This window comes from Furipterus horrens, unplaced genomic scaffold (assembly GCF_987537825.1).
Source record: "Furipterus horrens unplaced genomic scaffold, mFurHor1.1.pri manual_scaffold_7, whole genome shotgun sequence".
Taxonomy (NCBI): Eukaryota; Metazoa; Chordata; class Mammalia; order Chiroptera; family Furipteridae; genus Furipterus; species Furipterus horrens.
In genome coordinates, this window is record NW_028327177.1 from 57,859,641 (window position 1) to 57,869,552 (window position 9,912).

The following is a 9,912-nucleotide window of genomic DNA, read 5'->3' on the forward strand; positions in this document are numbered from 1 at the left end:
GGATCATTTGGAGGGTTATCAGCTGGGAGTGGGGAGGGGAAAAAATGGGAAAATGGTGCAGGGACTAAGAAGCATAATCGGTTCATACAAAATAGACAGGAGTATGTTAAGAATAATATAAGAAAGAATGAAGCCAAAGAACTTATATGCACGAGCCATGGACATGAACTGAGGAGGGTGAGATTGCTGGAGGGTAGAGGGGTATTTGGCAGAGGGAACAAGGGGGAAAAATTGGAACTACTGTAACAACATAATCAACAAAATATACTTAAAAAAAAAAAAAGCAAATCGGCAACGTTGTTCTCCCTCTGCTCTCTGTCTCACAGGCCATTAAGTACCTGATTTCCTCTCCCAGGTTAGAACATTTCCCGCCATCTAAGACAGTTTGTGCTCATTGAGCTAGAAAATGGATAAAATAGACCCTCGAAGTGACTTTTTTCTCTTCCCAAAGTAAGAGCTTTACTGCCAAGATTTTGTTGTTGGAATATTGTGATGCTTTATTTAGTTGTAAATGACATGATGAAAACTCACTAAAAATTGATATACTTAACTGAAAAGACCAGTGTTGTGAGTGAGACCAGAGGCTGTGGAAACACTTCCTTTTTTTTCCTGACTCCACTTCCCTTTCCAGGCTTTACCTAGAGGCACGTGTTCCTCTTCTTCATGACAAGGAGTCCCATCTCACAAGTGTTCCACCCAGTAACTCAGGAGAAGAGAGCTCTTCCTGCTTCCTTAGCTACTTTGGATAAGCCTCTGACTTGTCTCCCTGCTTCTGCTTTGCCCAACTTCAGTCTGTTCTCCACCACATTCAGCACAGAAAGTTCTGGGAAGACCAAAATAAAGTGCAGGCAAGGTAGATGTCATCCTGAGGACCCTTCTCTTGGCTTCTAGGTGGCTGTTGTCTTGTCGTGTGCTCACATGACCTTTTCCTGTGTGTGCAGGCCTGGAGAGAGAAAAGGGATTTTTAAAAAATGGAACACTTCATGAATTGGTGTCATCTTTGCTTGGGGTCTTGCTAATCCTCTCTGTATCCTTCCAATTTTAGCATACATGCTGCCAAAACAAGCATGAAAAAAGGTTTTTTAAAAACTTATCTTAAGGCAAGGTAAGTGAGAGAATCAAGAGAGCATAAAGAACAACAGATGTGGCAGAGGAAGCCATTCTTAGGAAAGGTTCAAGATGAACTTCCCTAGAAGGATTTTCTGGAGTGTTGGGGTTAGGGTGTCTGAGCCTCATGCCAAAGGGACTGAAATTCACTGTGGGTCAGGGCAGGATTCAGAGTCCATGCGGGGAGGCCCGAGTTAAAAAGAGAAGTGGATTTTTCTTTCTGTCTGCAGTGACCAGGGAGCTGTGGTCTGGGGCACTAAACTGGCCTTTCAAGCTCTACTTCTACCATTCTAAGTTCCTGGCCCCATGTCTGATGATCAGAGATGCACAGTTTTTAAAAGTTTCAACAGTCTTGCTTAGACACAAGAGGAGCTATTAACTGAGATCACACTCCTTTTGCTTTAAATACTGATGCAGACAAACAACAGATAAAAGAGTGCTTATGTAGTTCAAATGGAAGGCGGTTGATAAAGACCTCTGAGGAGCTGGTGAGCCAGGCAGAACCTACATGAGCTTGATCGCCTGTGTCCAGCTGCAGCTGAAATGCAGAATGCGGGGATAACGATAGCAGACCCTTACTGAGTGCTGGCTTTCATATATTAACTCATCTAATCTTCCCAGAAATCCTGTTGAGGCAGTTACTATTAATAAACTCAGTTATAGACAAGAAACAGAGTCACAGAGACACTGACTCATTTAACCCAAGGTCACATAAATGGTGTAAGAGCCAGGATTGGAACCCTCGTAATCCAGTTTCAGAGTCTACACTCTTAGCTTCTCTGTTTTCTCACTAGTCTTCACTCTGAGTCAGAGACTAATTGTCCGTGTTTAACAGAGGAAGGTGAGCTCCAATTCCTCTGCCATGTGTGGAAATTAAACAGGATGCCAGAAGCCAACCCCACACCCTGGAGAAACCAAGGGGAGGAACCATATTGTCCAGATGCCTTTTCCTGTGAAGTACAACCTCAGACAAGGCAGTCACACCAGGTCGTGCACACAGTGAGTGAAAAGACACTCAATGTCATTAGTCATTAAGGAAATGCAAATCAAAACCCCAAACAGATACTACTTTACACCCAGCAGGGTAGTTATTATCAAAAAGACAGAAATTAAATGTTGGTGAGAATGTGGAGAAGTTGGAACCCTCCTATGATGCTGGAAGGAATGGGAAATGGTGCAGCCACATTGAAAATAGTCTAGCAATCCCTCAAAAAATGAAATATAGAGTAATCTTATGACCCATCAATTCCACTCCTAGATATATCCCTCAAGGAATTGAAAACGGACTCAGACAGAAAGTTGTGTACAAATATTCTATCCATGATAGGCAAAATGTGGAAACAGCCCAAATATCCAATACCGAATACATAAACAAAATGTGGTATATCCTCACAACAGAAAAACTCACCGTAATTCAAGCTTGGTGGAATTCATTTACCAGGGAGGAAAACTGAGACAGAGACAGTTTTGTAAGTCACCACAAGCTCTAGGGGTCAAGTGGTGAAGCTGGAATTTGGACCCAGACACCCTCAGTCCAGACCCAAGGTCCCCCTGTACACCGCCCCCGCTGCCCCAGCTCCATGTTACTTTCATCACAGGTCCTGCCAGCATTAGACTCATGACATTAGAAAATCACCTCCTCTCCCTCATACCTGACTCTCACTCCTGCACCCCTTTGCTCAAGGACAGGTATTACCTCTTCCTAGTCAGGCTAAATCCTTAGAGCTTTCTTCCTTCCCTGCTGCCCTCAGCACATCACCTGACACCAAATCCTGCCAGGCTACCACAAATCTATTCATTTTCTTTTCTCCACACCCAGTGTTCCATTGACTCTTTCCTTCTCTGCCTCACAGACTGGGGATGCAAAGACAATCAGACATGATCCCATCCTCAAGGAACTTACTGTCTAACAGAAACCAATGAGTAGACAATTTGTATACAGAAGTTAAGTTTGTGAGAAAGGAGGGCACAGGGTCATGCATACAAGTGGGGGAATGAGGGTGGACATCTAGATAAACTGAGGAAATCAGGAAAGGCTTCCTGGAGGAGGTGAAGCCTGAATTAAACTGCAGGACAATACGGACTACAGGCACTAGCCAGTTCATTCACAGCTCTCTGCGGTTCCAGCCCTGTACACCAGTCATCCTTCCCCAGCTCCCAGCCCCCAATAATTCTGTCTTTTGCATACTCTATCCTATAATTTTTGCACAAAGCAAACATTAACAGACTGGGTTCAAATCCCCATTCTGACACAATCCAGCAGCCTTGCACTGGTTGTTTAACCTCACTAAGCTTTCCTTTCTCCAGCTGTGAGACAATGAGGCCTCCCATGTGTAGCTGTTGGAAGAATTAGCAATAACATGTCAACCTAGCACATGTAGTTATTTAATAAGTGACTGCTCTTAATATTATATTTTTGTTCTGCCTGAAATCTCATTCCCTTCAAACCTCAATTTCTTTAAGAAATCACCAGAGATACAAGAGTTGAAATGAATGTGTCCTCTTCCAGACCTGTGTCACTTCTATGAATGAGCATCTCAGGGTTGGCCTTGCATGAGTGACATATGGCATGTAGGGTCTCCTACTTGATGCTCGGCTCTGGACAGGAGTAATTGTGTTTTATTCATTGCTAACCCCTCAGCCCAGCCGTTCATAAGATTAAAACATGGACCAAATCCTGTCCTGAGGAATGTCTGGGGCAACTGGGTGTGGGGGTATTGTGTTGGCCACAGGCCACAGCAGGAACAGGTCAGGGGCCAGGACCCAGTTGTCGAATTGCATTGGGGGTGGAGGGGCGTCATAGGTCAGATACAGAAAAGGTGAAAAATATGGGAAAAAGAACGTGGAAGTTAAGAGGACTAGCATGCTTCAAGCTGTCTGAACTTGTAAATTGGAGTCATTTTGCTTCACATTACATCTCCCACAAATAAGCAATCCCCAAAAAAAGACATTTGAGGAGACATTAGATATATACAAATTGGTCTGATTCTCTACAAGTCAAAAATTAAAATAAGACACAAGATGTCAGAGTGTAAAGACAAAAACAATGTGCGTGCCCACCAGTGAGCCTCCCAGCCACTGCATGCCCTTTGACTCTATGATCTTCCTTCTAGGGCTTCTCTTAAGGAAATTACCAAATAAGTGTGTGACAGCATCTTCAAAAATGTTTTATTACAGCATCACCCATAATAACAACAAAAAACTAGCAAACAGCTAATGCCCAATGACAGAATGCTATTAAATAAATCATGGCACAATATTATGTAGCCATAAAAATGAATGTAGAAAATCTATGTTTCTTAACATTGAAAGATGTTCATGATGTAGTGAGAGTGAAAAAAGCAGGTTACAAAGGGATAACAATCCTATTTTTGTATTTCCTTGCATATCTATAAATGCATAGGGAAATTTAAGTCTGGAAGAACATCTGGTTATTTATGCATACTTTCTAATTTTTCTGCAGTATAATAAAATAAAGTTTGTATTTCACGTGGGCTGTAAGTGGTGCACTCAGTAGCTGCCTCCCTCTGTGCACTGAACACCTGTTGGCCTGATGCCCACCAGTGATCCCAGTTACAGGGTCCCCATCAGGCATGAGTCTAAAGCCACCAGCAGAGAAACTCTTCCCAGACCAGAGCAGGTCAGCAGAGTGAAAGGCCCTTTCTTCCTCTCTTGCCTGTGAGCGCAGAGGAGGAAGTCTTTGTTCAGATTAACGTGTTTATGAGGACAGAGAATGGGCTGTCCCTGCTCTGCTCTGGCAGTAGGGGTCACACATTTAAATGAGCAGCCAGGGTAACCCATGGTTTACTCCACTAAGAAGATGTGGGCCTTGGGGAAGGAAGAGATGTAAAACCGCTTCCCCCAGGAAGTCACCAAGTTACTCTCTAATTATCCGCACAATGTCAGGTTCCCCCAAACTCAGATAAGAGAAACCCGAGATCACCCTTGGTATTAACTGATTGTCAGACAGTGTAAGAATCCCTGTGCTAGGCACATCTCTGAGCCCAGGAGTCCCTAGGAAGCCCACTCCAGACACCAACATACTATATTTGAAGTAAATCCTTGGGCTTCAACTTGCTCCAGACTGCAGGAAAGTGGAAACCTGTCTGGATGAATGGAGAAGCAAAAAGAACAGAATTTAGAAGGAAAGGTAGGGGATTGTCTCTTAAAGAAAGGTACTACTTCCTCTTAGAGTCCACCAGAACTTTTTCTACTTCTATGAATCATGGACAGTTAACACCTCCCAGTTGATACTAGTGTCTTTTCCTGTATTTCCTGGCATTTCACAGCTTAACTCTTGCTGACAGAGGGAAGGGCCAGTTTCAATAGTCTCCTTATTTCACTTCCTAAGTGCCAAGCATAGCATCTTGTGCAATGATATTATTCCTTCAACACAGAATTAGTGTGGGCCCACTATGTGCAAGCAAGGTTATAAGCACTGGAGAGTCTTTAATGAACAGGGAAGTTCTCAGTAAGAGAAAAATAACAATTTAAATAAGGGAAACAATTCCACCTACCTTTCCACTCACTGAGCCCACCTTCAGAGACCCACGCTGGGAGAAATCACTCTGGTGTTCCCTCCTGAGCATCTCACCAGGCAGAACAGGGTTAGGTGTTAATGCAGTTTTTCATAAAGCATCACTCTTCCATAAGAGCCAAGGGCTTCATCTACTGTCTGAACAAAGAAAACAGCCATCTGTTCCAACTTGGAGGAAGATGGTTCTGTCAAACTTACCAAGAGACGGTATGTGATTCTTTAACAGAGCATGTGCCTAGGGAGGTTTCAAGGGTTATATTGGTCACCTGTATAATATGGGCTTTTAGACCTGATTCCGATAGACTCTTGTTGGGGACCCCCAACCTGCAGAGATCCCCTGGTGTCACAGATGAAATGAAGACTTCCCAGGCAGCTTGTGCTTGGGGAGAGAAGGCCAACAAATGTCTGAGAGACAAATTCTACAATTGCCTTCCTTCAAGGTCTTTTATTGAGTGCAATAAGCGTAAGGGCATATAGCATGCACATAAACCTCATCAACAAATGTTAAATGGTGCTGATTACAGAAAATAGATATTGTTCAGGGATAACAATTGAAAGAACATTGAGGTCTCCCTCAGGTCAGGGTGTGTTGGACACAAAGACTTCAGATGGCCATAAAATAGGGAGGGTGAGTTCATTTTGAGTTAAAGATAAAACCTCTGCTGCTGGTACAACAAAGCAATCAAGCGAGGTAAAAGAACAGGGTAAGTTTCAAAGGACATAAAGCATTTTCTCATGGCCCAATTCCCACTGGGGCCCACTGGCTATAGCATCAAGGCACATATGCACCCAGCTTTCCCAGTTTTCCAGTCAGGTCTTACAGTTTTCATTTCCTTTGCCTGGCCTGCACGGGGCTCCAAGTCTCAATACTTTCCCAGGGGTACCTCGACAGACTCTGACTCCCCTGCACATATTTGCTAACTATCCAGTAACTCAGTAGCTGACATCCACTACTCCACACCATGTTTATGAAGTCCCTACCATGAGATGAACCCAGAGAAGGACCACTCTCAAAGGGTGAACAGTATCTCAGATGTGTGTTTTACATCTACAGAGTATTTTTTAATGCCAACCTAATGTTTATTTATTTATTTCTTTAATCTTGAAAGTACATTTATTAAAGTTGGGGACAGTGAAACAAAGGAAAGGCTTATGGTAGAAGAAGCAATAGGAGAACCTAGGGGGTGCTCCGCTTTGGCTTCCTAGAAATGTTATAGGAAAGAAGTGAGCCAAGGAGGGCCTGCTGTTAGCTCACTGGGACATGAGTGAAGGGGGCCTTGGAGACAGATTTAGCAGGTAAGCTCAGGACAAGCTGCCACTGCTCACTGCTCACTGCTCCCTGGTTGCATATTTCATGGGGATCCTTAGAGTTTAGGAGAGAAAAGTAAAGATGCAGACCTGAGAGGGAAGAAAGGCATGGGCATGCTCCAGAAGGAGCCTGCCTGACCTAATGTTTTATCTGTCCAGCACCTCTCCCCTTTTCTGAGACTTGCACCCTCTTGCACCCATACTTTAGGAAATTCTTTTCTCACCCTACAACCCTGAGTTCCAAATGGGAGCTACTGCCACTTTCAGCTGCTGCCTCCCTCCCTGCACACATGTAACTGGCTGAAGAGGGGCTACTAGACCCATACCTAGCAGATCACAGTAACTCATCCCCTGTCCATATTGACAGAGGATAGAAGAGTAGCCTGCTCCAACCTGGTCAAAGTCCCAGGATTTGTCCATCTGGATCTCAGACAAGAGCTGCAGACATTTCCAGTAGGGAGGCAACCTGAAGGACTGCACCAGCATTCCCATGGGAGCAGAACTGAGAGAGATGGAGAGACAGCCTCCCAGCAGCAAGCATTCCTGCCACCCTGAGGACCCCACCCACCCACCCCCAACATGAGATTTCCTATAAATCCTTCTTTTTGACTGAGCTTGTTCAAGGTGACTTTAGGTTACTTGCAGCCAAAATGTCTAAGATGCTCTATCTTACCATTTGTTCCTAACCCTGAGCAAGGAGCTCAGAGGGGTTAAGGGAGCTGTCCAATATCCTACTGCCATTAGAGAAAGCAGCAAGAATCAAAGCACTGTGTGGGGCCCTGGTGCACATCTGTGACCCGTAAAAGGGGTTTCCCTGCTTCAAATCTCACCCCCGCCTGCATGCATTTTGTACCCACTGGTGGTTATCTTTTTCACAATGCAAAGCTACGCATGTCACATCTGTGTTCCAGTCCTGCAGTGACACACAGTCACAGCAAAGACTCCTCCTCAGGTTTCCTGCCCACTTTCCCAGCTCACCATCCCCTCCTTCCCTCCCTTTCTCCCTCCCTCCCTACAACTCTCTCAGTGAGCATGCTGTTCTCTCCATCAGGAGCCCTGGCATGCCTGCCTGCTCCCTTGGAGGCCTGGCATGTTCTTCCAGTCCCCATGCACCCAGGAAGCCTCACTGCCACCCACCACCCTAAGAGGAGCCATGCTTTCTCTTTCTCTCCTCTTTCCTGGACCTGCCAATAACAAGACACCATTCTCCTTGTTTCTCATCCTCCTATGCCTTCCAGAATAGAAGTTCATGGAGACAGGGACAGTAATGGAATCTATCTCTAACAAAACACCTGGCACATAGTAGGTACTCCATAAGTGTTTGCTGAAGGCTGATGTAAATAACAAGTATTCATACTTTCTTAATAATCAGCATCAGGTTGGGGGTCGACTGATGTGATGCTTTGAAGCCAGGGATAGCTGACCTGGCAAATCTGAAATACCTTTGAGGAGATTCATCACTTCATGTACCCAATTAACGCTGAGCCATTAGTCCTTCCTGAAGCTGCCAGGATCTATTAAGCCATTTAACTTCTCCTCAGGCATTTTAGAATCAGTCCCAAGGGCTTTTTTTTTTTTTCAGGCCTGGGCAGCCAAAGCCTAAACGACATAAGTGGTGAGCGTTCCATCACTCCCACTGGGAACCCATCCACTGAGGCAAAGCTTTCATGGATCTAAAACACTATGGAGCAAGAAAGCTCCTGAAAGTCAGACTAGAATCAGCTTCAACCCTTAAAGAAATACTGAGCTGGTGTCTTTTTTAAGGACTGACCCTCTGAGTAATGAACAGAAAACCACCTGCTGTGTGCTGATTGGAATGGTCCAAGGAAAGTCCCCAGGCCTGATGGATGCCTCTCAGCAATTCACCACAATGCCTGAAATTCCCTCCATTAATCAGAACAAATATGTATTGAGCACCTACTAAGAGCCAAGCACTTTGAGACTGTTCCTTGAATCACTACAGTTTTGTTCTGTTGAGCTAAGTTAGGCCTTATGCTGAGTTCAAAAGCAAATATCCCTTGGAGGGTAATCCATTAAGCATCATCAGTCATTAAAACCATCCTTCCAAGAAGACACCAAGACAGAAGACAGTTGCATGGATGGGATCTTAGGACAGATAAGGATGCCAGTTGCCAGAGAAAAAGGGGTGTGAGCCTTAAGGGATATAGGCTAACTGTGCAGTGAGTAGGCACCTTGGGTGAGTTTATCATTTCTATCCAGTTCCCCACCCCTGTGGCCCTATGGAGTTGCCAGGTCAGAGATGCAAGCCAAGTGGGTGTGTTCAATAGACCTAGTTTATGGGATTAGCCTGTATTCCACAGCCTGCTCCAACTTTTAACTCTATCAAGAAAGGCCCTGGATTTGCCCTTGGAATGTAGAAGCAATCTAATCTTCCTAGTCTGTGCCTCTGGGAGCAAAACTTATTTACTCAGGGCTAGCTCTAAGATGCACCAATAATAATAACCCAACAACTACAGCTATCATTTATCAAGTACCCACTAGGTGTCACACACCCTACCAGATGTTCTATATAGTCATTTTCTCACAATAATGTCCAGGAAATGCATTTTTAAGAAACCAAGGCTGTGAGAGGCTATTTGCTCAAGGTCACACAATTCATCAGTGGCTGAGATAGAATTTCAACATGGTCCCTGTGCAGCTCTGGAACCAAGTTCTTTACTGCTCGGCTGCACAAATGATGAGCAGGGTAAATTTTCAGTACCATCCTTGTCTACACCCTATTGGGGCCACATGAGTGATCCCATGAGAACTGGGAAGGGGACCTGATTTATAACAATGAAGAGTTTCCCTAAAGAGATGGAATGGCTCAGTTGTAACCAGATTAAAGGTATGGAGAGAGGAAGAGGGTTTGATGGTCAACAGGGGATCCTACAACAGGGGCACACTCATCTATGCTGTCTTCTTAACACCAGTAAGAAAGTCATGTGCCTCTGGTGGAG

General features: G+C 44.6%; 1 non-coding gene across 1 annotated transcript; it reads right to left on the bottom strand.

Annotated features, from left to right (window-relative positions):
* Positions 1–965: 965 nt before the first annotated feature.
* LOC150004508 (U6 spliceosomal RNA) lies at positions 966–1,069 on the bottom strand. The gene has a single exon (XR_016512495.1). It is a non-coding gene; the product is annotated as a U6 spliceosomal RNA (small nuclear RNA).
* Between the last annotated feature and the right edge of the window lie 8,843 nt (positions 1,070–9,912).